This window comes from Tamandua tetradactyla, chromosome 15 (assembly GCF_023851605.1).
Source record: "Tamandua tetradactyla isolate mTamTet1 chromosome 15, mTamTet1.pri, whole genome shotgun sequence".
In the NCBI taxonomy this organism is placed as follows: domain Eukaryota; kingdom Metazoa; phylum Chordata; class Mammalia; order Pilosa; family Myrmecophagidae; genus Tamandua; species Tamandua tetradactyla.
In genome coordinates this window covers 54150601-54166009 of record NC_135341.1, presented here as the reverse complement: position 1 = coordinate 54166009, position 15409 = coordinate 54150601, and the positions used below count along the sequence as shown (strand labels likewise).

Genomic DNA, 15409 nt, shown 5'->3' with positions numbered 1-15409 from the left:
CCAAACACAGCCTTTTTAAAAAAAAGATCTAAAAATGCTCAAAGAGATGAAGGAAAATACAGGAAAAAAACTAAAAGATGTCAGGAAAACAATGAACAAGCAATAAGTGGATCTTAGTAAAGAGACAGAAATTTTAAAAAAGGAACCAAACAGAACTGCTGGAGCTGAAGAGGACAATAACTGAAATAAAAAATCCAAGGAGGGTTTCAAAAGCAGATTGGAGCTGGCAAAAGAATCAATGAACTCAAAGACAAGACATTTAGAATAAGTTCAGGGCTGTGAAGCAGAAAGAAAAACAGAATTATGAAAATTGAAAATAGCCTAAGACACCTCTGGGATACCATCAAGCATATCAATGCATGCATTATAGGTATGGATATCAATAATAAAGGAAGAAATGGAAAATTAACAAAGATATGGAAATTAAACATCCAATGGGTTAAAGAGAAAATCACAAGTGAAAGTAGAAAATATATTGAGGTAAGTGAAAATGAAATTACAACATAACAAAACTTATAAGATGCAGTAAAGGCAATGCTGACAAGAAAATTTATCGCTCTAAATGCCTATACTGAAAAAGAAGAAAGACTTCAAATCAGAGACCTAACCTTAAAACTGGAGGATCTAGAAAAACAGAGCAAAACTAAACCCAGAGCAAGCAGAAGGAAGAAAATAACAAAGATGAGAGAGGATATAAATGAAATAAAGAACAACAACAACAAAAAAATAGAATCCACAAAAACCAAAAGTTGGATCTTTGAAAAGTACAATATTTGTAAATAAATTTGTCAATAAAATTGACAAATCTTTAGACTGACAAAGAAAAAGAGTCAGACAAAGCAAATAACGAAAATCAGAAAAAGGGGGATATTACTACCAATTCTGCTGAAATGAAAAGGACTATAAAGGGATACCATGAGCAACCTATATCAATAAATTAGACAACTTAGATGAAATGGTCAAATTCTTTTAAATACACAAACTACCTATATTGACTCAGGAAGAAACAGAAGATCTCAAAACACCAATTATTACTAAAGTGAATCAGTAGCTGAAAATCTCCCATCAAAGAAACCCCAGGACCAGTTGGCTTCACAGGAGAATTCTATCAAATCCTCCAAGAAGACTTAATTTGAATTCTGCTCAAACTCTTCCAAAAAACTGAAGGGGAGAGAACACTTCCTAAATCATTCTACAAGGCCAACATTACTCTCATACCAAAGCTGGATAAAGACAACACAAGAAAACTACAGATGAATATCTCTTGCATATATGAGATATTCAGAAGCAAAATTCCCCAGCAAAGTAGTTGCAAACCAACTCCAACAGCACAAAAAACAATTATATACCATGATCAAGTAGGATTAATCAAGTGGTGGTTCAACATAAGAAAATCAATTAACGTAGAAGCCACATTAACACAATAGAGGGGAAAAAAACCATATAATCAGCTCTAATTAGAAAAGATATCTGATAAAATTCAGCACCCCTTCTTGACAAAAACACTTAAAACAAAAGGAATAGAAGGAAGCATCCTCAACACAATACTGGGCATCCTACTTCATGGCAAAAGACAGACAACTTTCCCTCTAATATCAGGAACAAGACAAGGATGCCCACTATCACCACTGTTTATTCAATGTTATACAGGAAGTTCCTGTCAGAACAATTAGTCAAGAAAAATGAATAAAAGACATCCAAATTGGAAATGTAGTAGTAAATCTTTCATTATTTGCAGATGACATGATTCTATGTACAGAAAATTCTGAAAATCCTAGATTAAGTGAATTCAGCCAAAGTGGTGAAGTAAAACATCAGTATATGTAAGCCATGAAAAATCAGAAGAAAAACCAAGAAAAAAAATCCATTCACAACAGCCACTAGAAGAATCAAATATCTAGAAATAAACCTGATCAAGGATGTAAAGATTAAAAACAGAAAAAAACAAAACACTGCTAAAAGAAATCAAAGATAACCTAAATAAATGACGGACATTCCATATTCATGGACTGGAAGGCTGTAGTTGTTAAGCTGCCAATGCTACCCAAAGCAATTTATAGATTGAACACAATTGCAATCCAAATTCCAACAATTTTTTTTGCAGAAATGGAAAAGCCAATCATCAAATTTATATGGAAGGATAAGGGACCCTAAGTGACTAATGCCCTCTCGAAAAAGAAGAATGACGTTGGAGGACTCACACTTTTCAGTTTTAAAACTTATTACAAAGCCACAGTAATCAAATCAGCATTGTACTGGCGTAAGAACAGACATATACCAATGAATCAAACTGAGAGTTCGGAAATCAACTCTCACATTTATGGCCAAATGATTTTTGACCAGGGGGCAAAGACCATTCAATTGGGAAAGAATAGTCTCAATCAACTGGTGCTTAGGAAACCAAAAATCAGTTTTGGAGAGGATGCAGAGAAATGTCACCTTCCTGGTGGCAATGTAAAATGGTGCAGCCACTGTGGAAGAGTTTTGGTGTTTCCTAACAAAGATAAGTACAGAAGTACCATCTGACCTGGAAATCCCATTACGAGGCATACTTCCAAAATAATTTTTATTTTCCAATTTTTCAAAAATTGAAAATATTTTTCAAAAAATTGAAAGCAGGGACTTGAACAGATATTTTCACGCTGATGTTCATAGCAGCATATTCACAATTGCCAAAAGATGGAAACATCCAACAGTTGACCAGTATCTATCAACTGATGAATGGATAAACAAAGCTGTTATATACATTTAATGAATATTATTCAGCTGTAAAAATGAAGTTCTGATACATGCAACAACATGAATGAACCTTGAAGAGGTTCATGTTGAATGAAACAGCCAGACAAAATAAGACAAATATTGTTTGATCTCATTGATATGCATAATTAGAATATACAAACTCATAAAGTCAGTAGCTAGGATACTGGTTGCCAGAGAACCAGGATTGGGAATGGGAAGTTAAGGCTTATAATGTACAGGGTTACTATTTGGAATGATGGAAATGTTTTACTAACAAATGGTGATGATGGTAGCACAATATTCTGAATGTTAATTAACAACACTGCAATATGTATCTGAATGTGATTAAAGAAGAAATGTTAGATTATACATATATGATAACAATAAAAGTCTTTCAAAAAATTCATTGAACTACACTACACAAACAGTGAACCCTAAATTAAACCAGGATTATGGTTAATAGAGTAAGTATAAACATGCGCTGCCTTCAATTTTAACAAACGTTCCATAACAATGCAAACTTTTGGTAACAGAGTATTATATGGGAATCCTGTATTTTATGCATGATTATTCTGTAACCCAACAACTTCTCTAATTAAGAAAAAACAATTAAGTTCAACAGTAACAAATACCTTGAGGTATCTAGGAATATACCAAACCAATCTAAACAAAAACAGTGAAAACTGTTGGGAAAAAAAATAAGAAATTTTAATGTCTTTTTTTGGGGGGGCTGGGGTGCATGGTCCGGGAATCGAACCCGGGTCTCCTGCATGAAAGGCGGGCATTCTATCACTGAACTACCCATGCACCCTTAATGTCTTTTTAATAGCAAAAAAAATGGAGAAATATTCCTTGTTTATGAACAGAAGTCTCAGTATTATGAAGATGCTTAGTGTCGCCAACCTAACTGAATAATAATCAAACCACCAGCAGAGTTTCTTGTGAAATTTGAAAGCTGATTCTAATTTTCATATAAAAGAGTAATGGGTTAAGAATTGTTGAGATACTCCTATAGAAGAAAAGTGGGCCTGGAGCAGGGGTTTATGTTCTACCACATATAAAGACTTACAAAGCTGTAATAATTATGGCAATTAGGTTTTAGTACAGGGGTATACCAATGAACGAGATGAACAAAATGGAAAGTTCAAAGATACACAAATATATGAGAATTTGATACATGACAAAAAAGCGATTCAGATAAATGTGGGAAGTAGAAACTATTCAATAATAATGTCCAAGAATTCAATAAAATGCTGAGATACAAGATAATCTATTAAAAAAATAATGGAAGGGTGTTTTCTTATCAGATACTAAAACTTACAGTGGACCTATTGATTTTCATGGGAAAAACTGATTCCCTCCCCAATTCAAATCTTTAAAAAAAATACTCCAAAAACCACACAGGAAAAGACAAAAGCAAAAACCACAGACTAAAAGAGCAAATAAAATCACCAAAAGCCCATGCTTATAACATAACTGAAATAAATAAACACTTCAAACTTCAATTTACAAATAAGTGGGGAAAAATAAAAGCCTGGCAATGTCAACTCTAGAATCTTCCCTGAAAAGAAAGATTAAGAGGAAGTTGTAGGGAAAAGGAGGATCCTGGTGGTCATAGAACATGGATATCAACTAAGGTTCACCCCCACAAGAAAGAAAGGGTTTAAGGGTCCCACTCTGAATGGGAATACACTGCACAAAGTATCTTGAGACCTGAAGGAAGCAGCAGGACCAGAAGTTAGGAGCACTTAGAAGGGGAAGGTATCCCTTAGAAGCTTGGTGGAAAAAGGAAAGGAAGAAACACTGGAAGATAAAGGCATCCTGAAGCAGGATGTTATCAAGGAATTAAAAGAACCCTTCCTCCCCCATCACTTAGTAAAGAAGTTGCAATTCACTATACTAACAGAAGAGGGCATTCTTGAACTAAGGAACTAAGAATCTAAATAAACCCTTCTGGCTCCCATAGCCATGTGTTATTTTTGATCAAGGAAAACCCAATACTTAATCACAAATTAAAAAAAAAATTCAACATCTACACTAGGCTACTATAAGAAGGAAACAAAGTAACAATGAAAGATTTTCTATGATGTAAGTAAAAGAACTCCAACAACCAAGTAGGAAAAAAAATTCTCCAACATAAATTCAGTACAATTAGATAACAATTATAGGTAGAAAAGAACATATGAATCAGAAATTTAAAAACTGATTATATATGGAAGATGGGAAAAGACAGTTAAAAATCAGGTCAAAAATTTAAGAAAAAGATAAACATCATTTCAGACATGAATACTAAATTACCAAGTATGCAAGAGAGATTAAATACAATAGGGGACAGCCCTGAAAGCAGAGGACGGGGTTGCAGAGCCTCAGTGAAGATGGTCCTCTGACACCATGTCTTACCTACCAATCAAACGCCTGTGCAGGAAGATCCAGAAGCAGAACTTAAGACTGTGGCAGCGAAATCTAAAGCTACGGGGGCCTCAAATGTGAGCCTGTCAGAAACCTAAAATGGAAAGAAGAAACTGGAAGCTGGAAAAGTTTAAAAGTCCCTAAAACAGTCTATGAATGTGGGATTGTCAGAAGCCCAAAATGGAGACATGTCTAGTAAAACACCAAAATACGTTAAAGTAAAAATCCCTAACAAAATCTACTGTATTAACCAATGGGGGAGCAGCAACACAGCCACCCAATTTAGAATTAAAAAAGAAGAGAAAAATTGTAGAAAATACTGGGCCTGATGCAAAAAAAAGCAAAAACCAAAGATAAAGCAGAACCTGAAGAAGATGCCAGAGCTCCTAAAGAAACAGAAAATAGCGTGAAGAAGCCAGATGATGAAGATGACAGTGAAGTGCCCAGCTTGCCCCTGGGACTGACAGGAGCTTTTGAGGATACTTCATTCGCATCCCTGACTAATCTTGTCAGTGAAAATACGCTGAAAGCGATAAAAGAAATGGGCTTTATGAACATGACTGAAATTCAACATGAGTGTCAGACCACTTCTGAAAGACAGAGATCTTGTAGCAGCTGCAAAAACAGGCAGTGGCAATACCCTGGCATTTCAAATCCCTGCTGGTGAACTCATTATTAAGTTAAAATTCATGCCCAGGAATGGAACAGGGATCTTTATACTCTCATCTACTAGGGAACTGGCCATGCAGACTTTTGGTGTACCTTACAGAGCAAACAACTCACCAGGTCCACACATAAGGGTTGACGATGGGGGGAAGCACAGAAACTTGCTAATGGGATCAACATCATTGTGGCCACTCCAGGTCAACTGCTGGACCATTGACAAAACACACCAGGGTTTATGTATAAAAACCTACACTTTCTGGTTATTGATGAGGTTGATTGTGTCTTGGATGTTGGGTTTGAAGAGAAATTAGAGCAAATTATTACACTTCTGCAAATATGCAGACAGACCATGCTCTTTTCTGCCACACAAACTCGAAAAGTTGAAGACCTGGCAAGAATTTCTCTGAAAAAGGAGCCACTATATGTTTGTGCTGATGATGATAAAACTAATGCAACAGTGGATGGTCTTGAGCAGGGATATACTGTTTGTCCCTCTGAAAAGAGATTTCTTCTGCTCTTCACATTCCTTAAAAAGAACTGAAAGAAGAAAATGATGGTGTTCTTTTCATCCTTTAAGTCTGAAATACCACTACGAGTTGCTGAATTACACTGATTTGCCTGTCTTGGCCATTCACAGAAGGGAGAAGCAAAATAGGCAGACAACCATGTTCTTCCAGTTCTGCAATGCAGATTTAGGGAAACTGTTGTATACAGACACAGCAGTTGGAGGGCTGGATATTCTCGAAGTTGACTGGATTGTTCAGTGTGACCGCCCAGATGACCATAAGGAATATACTTATCATGTGAATAGAAAAGCCAGAGGCCTATATGGAAAAGGTGCCTCTGGCTCATTCTGTGCCCAGAAGAACTGGATTTCCTTCGTTACCTGAAGCAATCCAAGACTTCTTTAAGTGAATTTGAGTTTTCCTGGTTCAAGATTTCTGACATTCAGTCTCAGCTCAAGAAGTTGATTGAAAAGAACTATTTCCTTCATGAGTCAGCCCAAGAAGCAAGTAAGTCATGCATTTGAGCATATGATTCCCATCCTCTGAAACATATCTATAATGTCAAAAACTTAAAATTTCTCTTCTGGGGACGGTACCCCGAGGCATTCAAAATGGTCCAGCGTTTGATGTACCATCGTAGGCTGTCCTACAATACTGCTTCTAATAAAACTAGGCTGTCCAGGACCCCTGGTAATAGAATTGTTTACCTTTATACCAAAAAAGTTGGGAAAACACCAAAATCTGCATGTGGGATATGCCCAGGCCGACTTCAGGGTGTTCATGCTGTGAGGCCTAAAGTTCTTATGTGGTTATCTAAGACTAAAAAGCATGTCAGCAGAGCCTATGGTGGCTCCATGTGTGCTAAATGTGTCTATGACAGGATCAAGTGTGCTTTCCTAATTGAGGAGCAGAAAATTGTTGTGAAAGTGTTGAAGGCACAAGCACAGAGTCAAAAAGCTAAATAAAAAAATACGAAGCTTTTTTGAAAAATAAAAATCAAACACTTGTTTAAAAAAACTTAAAATTTGCCTCAGGTTGCTCTGTCATTCAGTTTCAAGGTGCCTCCTTTCGTTGATCTGAACGTGAACAGCAACAATAGCAAACAGAGAAAGAGAGGAGGAAGGGAGGATTTGGCTACCAAAAAGCCATTAAATAATCAAGAAGTCCAAAATCTTAAAAAACAATAGCAAGAAATCATTTGATGGCAGGCAGTCCTCTCACTGAAGACACAACCTTCCTCTTATCTTGAATAACTTTGTACTGAAATGGATTTTTTCCCTAGGTCTAACAAAGGAATGTAATTCTATGATTTATGGTCTTAATTAATAAGGGTATTACTTAACTTTATTTACAGCAAATCTCTTTCTTATTTTTTGGGTAGAAAACTATTCAATTTTTTATGGTTGCCCAAAGGCAAAGGAAGGGCTATTTTGATCTTTGTTGTTATGACAGAATATTTTAACTATAATTGTTTCCTCAAAATTTATGTAATTTTTATGAGAAACCTTTCTTTCCTGGTGCCTAAAAAGTCTTCACTTATTTTTTGGTTTTGGTTGTTTCTTAGATTTTCACAGCAATTCTTGATGGTTCCTGGAAAATCTGCAGTATTAAAGGTACAGTGCTTTGGGAAATAACTTGGAAACACTTGAGGTTAAAGGTGGTATCAATTTTTATACACTGCCTGGTATTTGAATAAAGTACTCCTGGCAATCTTAACATTTGGGGAGAAATCTGGGCTTTGGAGCCTCAGTTATACCAAAATAGGTATAATCTACTATTCTGCATTTGGCTACTCTGCAAAGACCCTCTAAAAAAAAAAAAAAAAAAACAAACACTGGGATACCCATTCAAATCTGTTCATTTCAAGGTGGTTTGGATTTTGATACTTCTTTTGACTTTGTAGACTGTTCTAGTTTGCCAGCTGCCGGAATGCAACAAACCAGAGATGGACTGGCTTTTAATAAAAGGATTTATTTCATTAGTTCTTCAGAGGAAAGGTAGCTAACTTTCAACTGAGGTTCTTTCTTACGTGGGAAGGCATAGGGTGATCTCTGCTGGCCTTCTCTCCAGGCCTCTGGGTTCCAGTAACTTTCCATGGGGCAATTACTTTCTGCATCTCCAAAGGCTTGGGCTAAGCTGCGAGTGCTGAGATGAGGTATGCTGAGCTGCGTGGGCTGTGATAGGTTGAGCACTCTCATTTGCACATCAGCCAATTAAATCAAACACCATTCATTGCAGCAGGTACACCTCCTAGCTGGCAGATGTAATCAACAAAAGATGAGGTTCACATGCCATTGGCTTATGTCCACAGCAATAGAACTAAGCACCTTCACCTAGCCAAGTTGACACCTGAATCTAACTACCACAAAGAGTATTTAAATAGTAAGATCACCTATCAGTAAACTTATAGCAAGGCCATCAAATAGTCATTGCTCAGTGAACACTCATGATAGTGTCTTTGTGAGAAAAATTACCTCTTCCAGAAACCATGAAACAAAAATACACTGGCAGTGAAAGCTGAAAATGAGGGAAGGTCAGAGAAAACTGCAAAGTCAATGGTTGACACAGGTGGGATTTCTATTATAGGAGCACTTGATTTCTAGTGAGTTTTATGTAGTGTGGCAGTTCTGTTTTGCAGCAATTCAAAACAAGAGTTCCTAACATTATTTTGCTGTTGGGCCATGTATTAGTTTGGGTTCTCTAGAGAAACAGAATCAACAGGAAACACTCACAAATGCAAAATTTATAAAAGTGTCCCACGTAACCGTAGGAACGCAGAGTCCAAAATCCACAGGGCAGGCTGTGAAGCCGAAGATTCCAATGGAGGGTCTGGATGAACTCCACAGGAGAAGTTCACTAGCGAAAGGACGAAGAGAGAATGTCTCTTCTGAATCCTCCTTAAAAGGCTTCCAGTGATTAGATTAAGCACCACTCATTGCAGAAGACATTATCCTTGGCTGATTACAAACGGAATCTGCTGTGGATGTAGCTGACGTGATCATGATTTAATTCTATGAAATGTCCTCAAGCAACAGACAGGCCAGCACTTGCCCAAACACACAAACAGGTACCACCACTTGGCCAAGTTGACACATGAACTTGACCATGACAGTCCACCCCTTGTCAATTTGGCACCTATACATATCACCTTCAACCATACATAATTTCTAAATAAAAAAAAAAACACACACACATTTTTTCTTTCACCCAACAATACTGAAATGTCCTGCATATAACTGGAAACACATTAAATCTCTCCAGAATAGGGTGCAAGTCCTTGGGTAATATTCATTCTTAAACTTGATATCTTACAATTTAAATAGTGTAACAGGAACAAAACAGAATTACAGTCCTCGCTGCTGTAACTGATCACGTGGTAGTAGTTTATATTTATCTCTACCTTCATCCACTACCCATTCCATGTTCCCTTTACCCTCAGCAAGCACTTCAGCTGGCCGTGCTTCTTTGTCTGGTGGAGTGACCCAAACCTTCATTCCTGAAGTTTCAGAGCCATTGGTAGTCCTGCCTGGATTGGGTTGTTGCAGTTTTCCATTGATTTTAATCACAGGGCATGGTAGTACTAAAAGACATCCTAGGGGATCTCCTATATTCCAAGTAAACTCTTCTTTATCTCCACTGTGTAATTTCAGTCTTATTTCTCCCTTGGTTAATCACCCCAACCAACAATGTAATCCCCTTCTTGGCTTGTTGATCCAGGGGCATGAGTAGCCCAAAGGCAGTCTTAGATTTCAGTTCAATGGATTCATTGTTGTTTCTCCTGGTGGAAGTACTCCATCTTTTGGAACTAAAACCTGTAGACCAGAAGAGCTCAGGTTGCAGGGACAGGAAGCAAAAATTTTCCTAGTGGATCACCAGGGGTAACAGTGAGTGGTACCACTCCCATTTCCACCCCTTGGTTCCTGGACCCATGGATCCTGGCTATGGGAGAAACAGCACCATACAGCAGATGCTGATTCAGAGCATATACAGCTTCTTGGAGAACATTACCCCAGCCCTTCAAGGTACTGTCACATAGCTCGCACCGTAATTGAGTTTTCAAAAGGCCATTCCACCGTTCTATCAATCCAGCTGCTTCTGGATGATGGGGAACATGGTAAGACCAGAGAATTCCATGAACATGTGTCCATTCCTGCACTTCATTTCCTGTGAAGTGTGTTCCTTGATCAGAAGCAATGTTATGTGGAATTCCATGATGATGGATAAGGCATTTTCTAAGCCCATGGATGGTAGTTTTGACAGAAGCATTGCGTGCAGGGAAAGCAAACCCATATCCAGAATATGTGTCTATTCCAGTTAGAACAAACTGCTGCCCCTTCCATGAAGGGAGTGGTCCAATGTAATCAACCTGCCACCATGGAGCTGGCTGGTCACCTCGGGGAATGGTGCCATTTTGGGGACTAAGTGTGGGTCTCTACTGCTGGCAGACTGGGCACTCAGCAATGGCTGCAGTCAAGTCAGCCTTGGTGAGTGGAAGTCCATGTTGCTGATACCATGTATAACCTCCACCCCTACACCATGACCACTTTGTTCATGAGTCCACTGGGCAATGACAGGAGGTGCTGGGGAAAGAGGCTGACTAGTATCCACAGAACAGGTCATCTTATTCACTTGATTATTAAAACCTTCCTCTGCTGAAGTCACCCTCTGGTGCGCATTCACATGGGGCACAAATATGTCCATGTTTTTAGTCCACTCAGAAAGATCTATCTACATACTTCTTCCCCAGATCTCTTTGTCAATAATTTTCCAATTATGGTCTTTCCAAGTCCCTGACCATCCAAACCATTAGCGACAGACCATGAGTCAGTATACAAATGCACCTCTGGTCAGTTCTCCTTTCAAGCAAAATGAACAACCAGGTGCACTGCTCAAAGTTCTGCCCACTGGGAGGATTTCCCCTCATGACTGTCCTCCAAGGACACCCCAGAAAGGGGTTGTAATGCTGCAGCTATCCACTTTCGGACGGTACCTGCATATCGTACTGAACCATGTGCAAACCAGGCTCAAGTTTCCTCTTCCTCAGTCAATTCACTGTTAAGGAACTCCCCAAGAGGTCATAGCTGTGGTCTGAGAAAGAGAGGGTAATGTGACAGGAGTGGAAACCATAGGCATTTGGGTTACTTCCTCATATAACTTACTTATGCCTTCAGGACTTGCTCTGGCCCTATCTTGTATACACCATTTCCATTTTACAATAGAGTGCTCCTGGACATGCCCAACTTTATGGCTTGGTGGGTCAGACAACACCCAGCTCATGATAGGCAACTCAGGTCTCATGGTAACTTGGTGGCCCATGGTTAAGTGTTCAGTCTCTACTAATGCCCAGTAGCAGGCCTAAAGCTGTTTCTCAAAAGGAGAGTAGTTATCCGCAGCAGATGATAAGGCTTTGCTCCAAAACTCTAAGGGTCTGTGTTGTGATTTGCCTGCTAAAGGCTCCAAACAGCATCTCTATTTGCCACTGACACTTTCATTGGATCTGCTGGATCATATGGCCCAAGTAGCAGAGCAGCTTGTACAGCAGCCTGGACCCGTCACAGAGCATCCTCTTGGTCAGGTCCCCAATCAAAATTAGCAGCTTTTGGGTTACTCGATAAATGGGCTGGAGTAGCACACCCAAATGAGGAATATGTTGTTGCTAAAATCCAAAGAGACCAACTAGGTGTTGTGCCTCTTTTTTGGTCATAGGAGGGGCCAGATGCAGCAACTTATCCTTAACTTAAGAAGGGATATCTCAACATGCCCCACGCCATTGGACACCTAGAAATTTCACTGAGGTGGAAGGCTTCTGTATTTTTGTTGGATTTATCTCCCATTCTCTGACACGCAAATGCCTTACCAGTAAGTCTAGAGTAGTTGCTACTTCTTGCTCACTAGGTCCAATCAACATGATATCATCAATATAATGGACCAGTGTGATGTCTTGTGGGAGGGAGAAACAATCAAGGTCCCTGCGGACAAGATTATGACATAGGGCTGTAGAGTTGATATACCCCTGAGGTAGGACAGTGAAAGTATATTGCTGACCTTGCCAGCTGAAAGCAAACTGTTTCGTGGTTCTTACAAACAGCTATTGAGAAAAAACATTTGCCAGATCAATAGCTGCATACCAGGTACCAGGGTGTGTATTGATTTGCTCAAGCAATGATAGCACATCTGGAAAAGCAATTGCAATTGCAGTTACCACCTGGTTGAGCTTATGATAATCCACTGTCATCCTCCAAGACCCATCTGTTTTCTGCACAGGCCAAATAGGAGAGTTGAATGGGGTTGTGGTAGGAATTACCACCCCTGCATCCTTCAGGTCCTTAACAGTGGCAGTAATCTCTGCAATCCCTCCAGGAATATGGTATTGCTTTTGATTTACTATTTTGCTTGGTAGGGGCAGTTCTAGTGGCTTCCACTTGACCTTTCCCACCATAACAGCCCTCACTGCATGAGTTAAAGAACCAATGCGGGGATTCTGCCAGTTGCTCAGTATGTCTATTCCAATTACACATTCTGGAACTGGGGAAATAACTACAGGATGGGTCTGGGGGCCCACTGTGAGACAGACCTGAGCTAAAACTTCATCAATCACCTGGCCTCAATAAGCCCGCACTCTGACTGGTGGACCAGAGTGATGTTTTGGGTCCCCTGGAATTAATGTCACTTCTGAATCAGTGTCCAATAATCCTCCAAATATCTAATCATTTCCTTTTCGCCAAAGCACAGTTACCCTGGTAAAAGGCCGTCAGTCTCCCTGGGGAAGGCTTGGAGGAAGATTAACAGTATAAATTTGTGGCAGTGTAACAGGGTTCTCCCCCCAAAAAACCTGGCCTCTCCTTCATTCAAGGGGCTCTGGGTCTGTGATCTGTCTCAAGTCTGGAAATTGATTAAGGGGGCTGTGACTCTGTGTTTTTGTAATTCAGGTTAGACTTCTGTTCACTTGACCTAGAACTCTTTTGTTTATACTGCTCAAACAAGAATTTAGTTTGATTTACTAGCCAATGCTACAAATCTCTGCAAGTCATATAATTTTGACTCCTGCTTTGAGTTTGCTGTCTATTATAACAGTCACGTCTACCCTGTCTTTGGCAATTAAGTGATGCCATCTGGCTTCTATCAACTTGGGATCCGGTCATCATCATTGTGTTTAAGGATTCCAGCTCAGTGACAGCATTTCCTGCAATAATAACTGACCTACAGAGAAGTGCAACTACAGAGCTCTTCAGGCATGATGACACTAGTCTCACAAATTTATTTCTTACTGTTCTGGTAAAACATGCATCCTCTGGATGCCAGTTGCTCAGTATGTCTATTCCCATATGTAAGAGCAGGCTTTGCATGATAAATCCACTCTAACATTCTAATCTCTCTAAGCCTCTGGATCCCCTCATCTACATTATACCAGGGCAGTTCTGGCACTTCAACTTCAGGTAATGTTGGCCACTTTTTGATCCATGTTTCAACCAACCATTAAAATCCATTGCCACACATATTCCCCTGATCTGTCTATATACACTGAAAACTCACATAGTTCTTTTTGAGTATAACGTACCTCTTCATGTGTGACACTTTGTACCTCACCTTTAGGGGCCTGTTGGGACTTTAGTCTAGTTATAGGTCTGGAAGAAATGAGGGGTGGTGGGGGTGAGTCTTGAAAAGAATTAGAAATATCTCCCAAGCCATTTGCTTCAGGGCATTCATTTGCAGTTTCATCTGGTGAAACAGGATTAATCAGTCTAGGACTAATCCCTTAAGGAGGAGGTTGGGTGGCTAACTTCTCAAGGCAGGCTGGAGGTGGGGCAGCTATGTCCTCAGGGCAGACTATTACAGGGTTATCTAGAGAAAACTCAGCATGACCTAGGGTTTTAACCTCACTCCCAACATCATTATCAATCCATATGTCACCATCCCATTTTTCAGGGTCCCACTCCTTTCCAATTAAAGCCCTCACTTTAACAGCAGACACCAGGCAACACTGAAATTTCAGTTCATGTTGTAAAGTTGCTACTCTAACAATATGATTTGGAGTCTGATTTTCAGAGATCTCACATCTACAGCTATAGTAAATAAGATTTTCCTTCAGGATACTCACAGAAACTTCTACATCTGTCAGATGGTGCTTAAGCTTCTGGTTTGAAGCCTTAAGCCCATCCCTTTCACTCCTTAATGTATCCAGTGTATCTAACAACAACTAGCCAACATCTCTACACCTCTTATTTCCACAAAACTCCATAAAGGTGTCAAAAACATTATCCCCCAGAGCCTGGCTTCATACAAGCGAATACTAGGAGACTCGAATGGTGATATTTTGACTACCTCTTTTGCCAACTCACTCCATGGACTGGGAGTGCCACTCTGATTATGGGAACCAGGGTCCTTAGTGTCTTCAAGTCCAGTCAGAGTAGAAAACCATGCATAAAAACCCACTTTTAAGACTGTTTCTTAAGAACCACTCCTGGTACCAAGCTGTATTAGTTAGGGTTCTCTAGAGAAAAAGAATCAACAGGAAACGCTCACAAACATAAAATTTATAAAAGTGTCTCACATAACCATGGAAACACAGAGTCCAAAATCCACAGGACAGGCTGTAAAGTCAACGATTCCGATGGAGGATTTGGACAAACTCCACAGGAGAGGCTCGCCAGCTGAAGCAGGAAGAGAGCCTGTCTGTTCTGAATCCTCCTTAAAAGGCTTTCATTGACTAGATTAAGCATCACTCATTGCAGAAGACATTCTCCTTGGCTGATTACAAATAGAATCATCTGTGGATGTAGCCAACGTGATCATGATTTAATTCTATGAAATGCTCCCATTGCAACAGGCCAGCACTTGCCTAACCAGACAAACAGGTACCACCACTTGGCAAAGTTGACACATGAACCTGACCATGACAGGCCAGGTAATGTTCATGGAATCCCATGAAACATAAATACATTGAGAATGTCAAGAGTAGGGCAAACAGCCTTATAAGTAGCATTCCAACAGGAAAAGAAGAGAGCTAGACACCTGTCCTCCTGGGGATCAGATGCAGGCTGCTGGGCTCTAGACTCCTGGCATTTAATACCTTTCCCTCCAGGAGCTTC

The 15409-nt window shown here is 39.5% G+C and overlaps 1 protein-coding gene and 2 pseudogenes across 10 annotated transcripts in view; 2 read left to right on the top strand and 1 right to left on the bottom strand.

Moving 5' to 3' along the window:
• The window catches only part of CLASP2 (cytoplasmic linker associated protein 2), a 290913-nt gene that overhangs the window by 169503 nt on the left and 106001 nt on the right, over nucleotides 1–15409 (bottom strand). The gene's annotated exons all lie outside the window — the stretch shown is intronic.
• Nucleotides 5131–7544, top strand: LOC143657458 (ATP-dependent RNA helicase DDX18-like; annotated as a pseudogene).
• LOC143657457 (large ribosomal subunit protein eL34 pseudogene) lies at nucleotides 6932–7396 on the top strand (annotated as a pseudogene).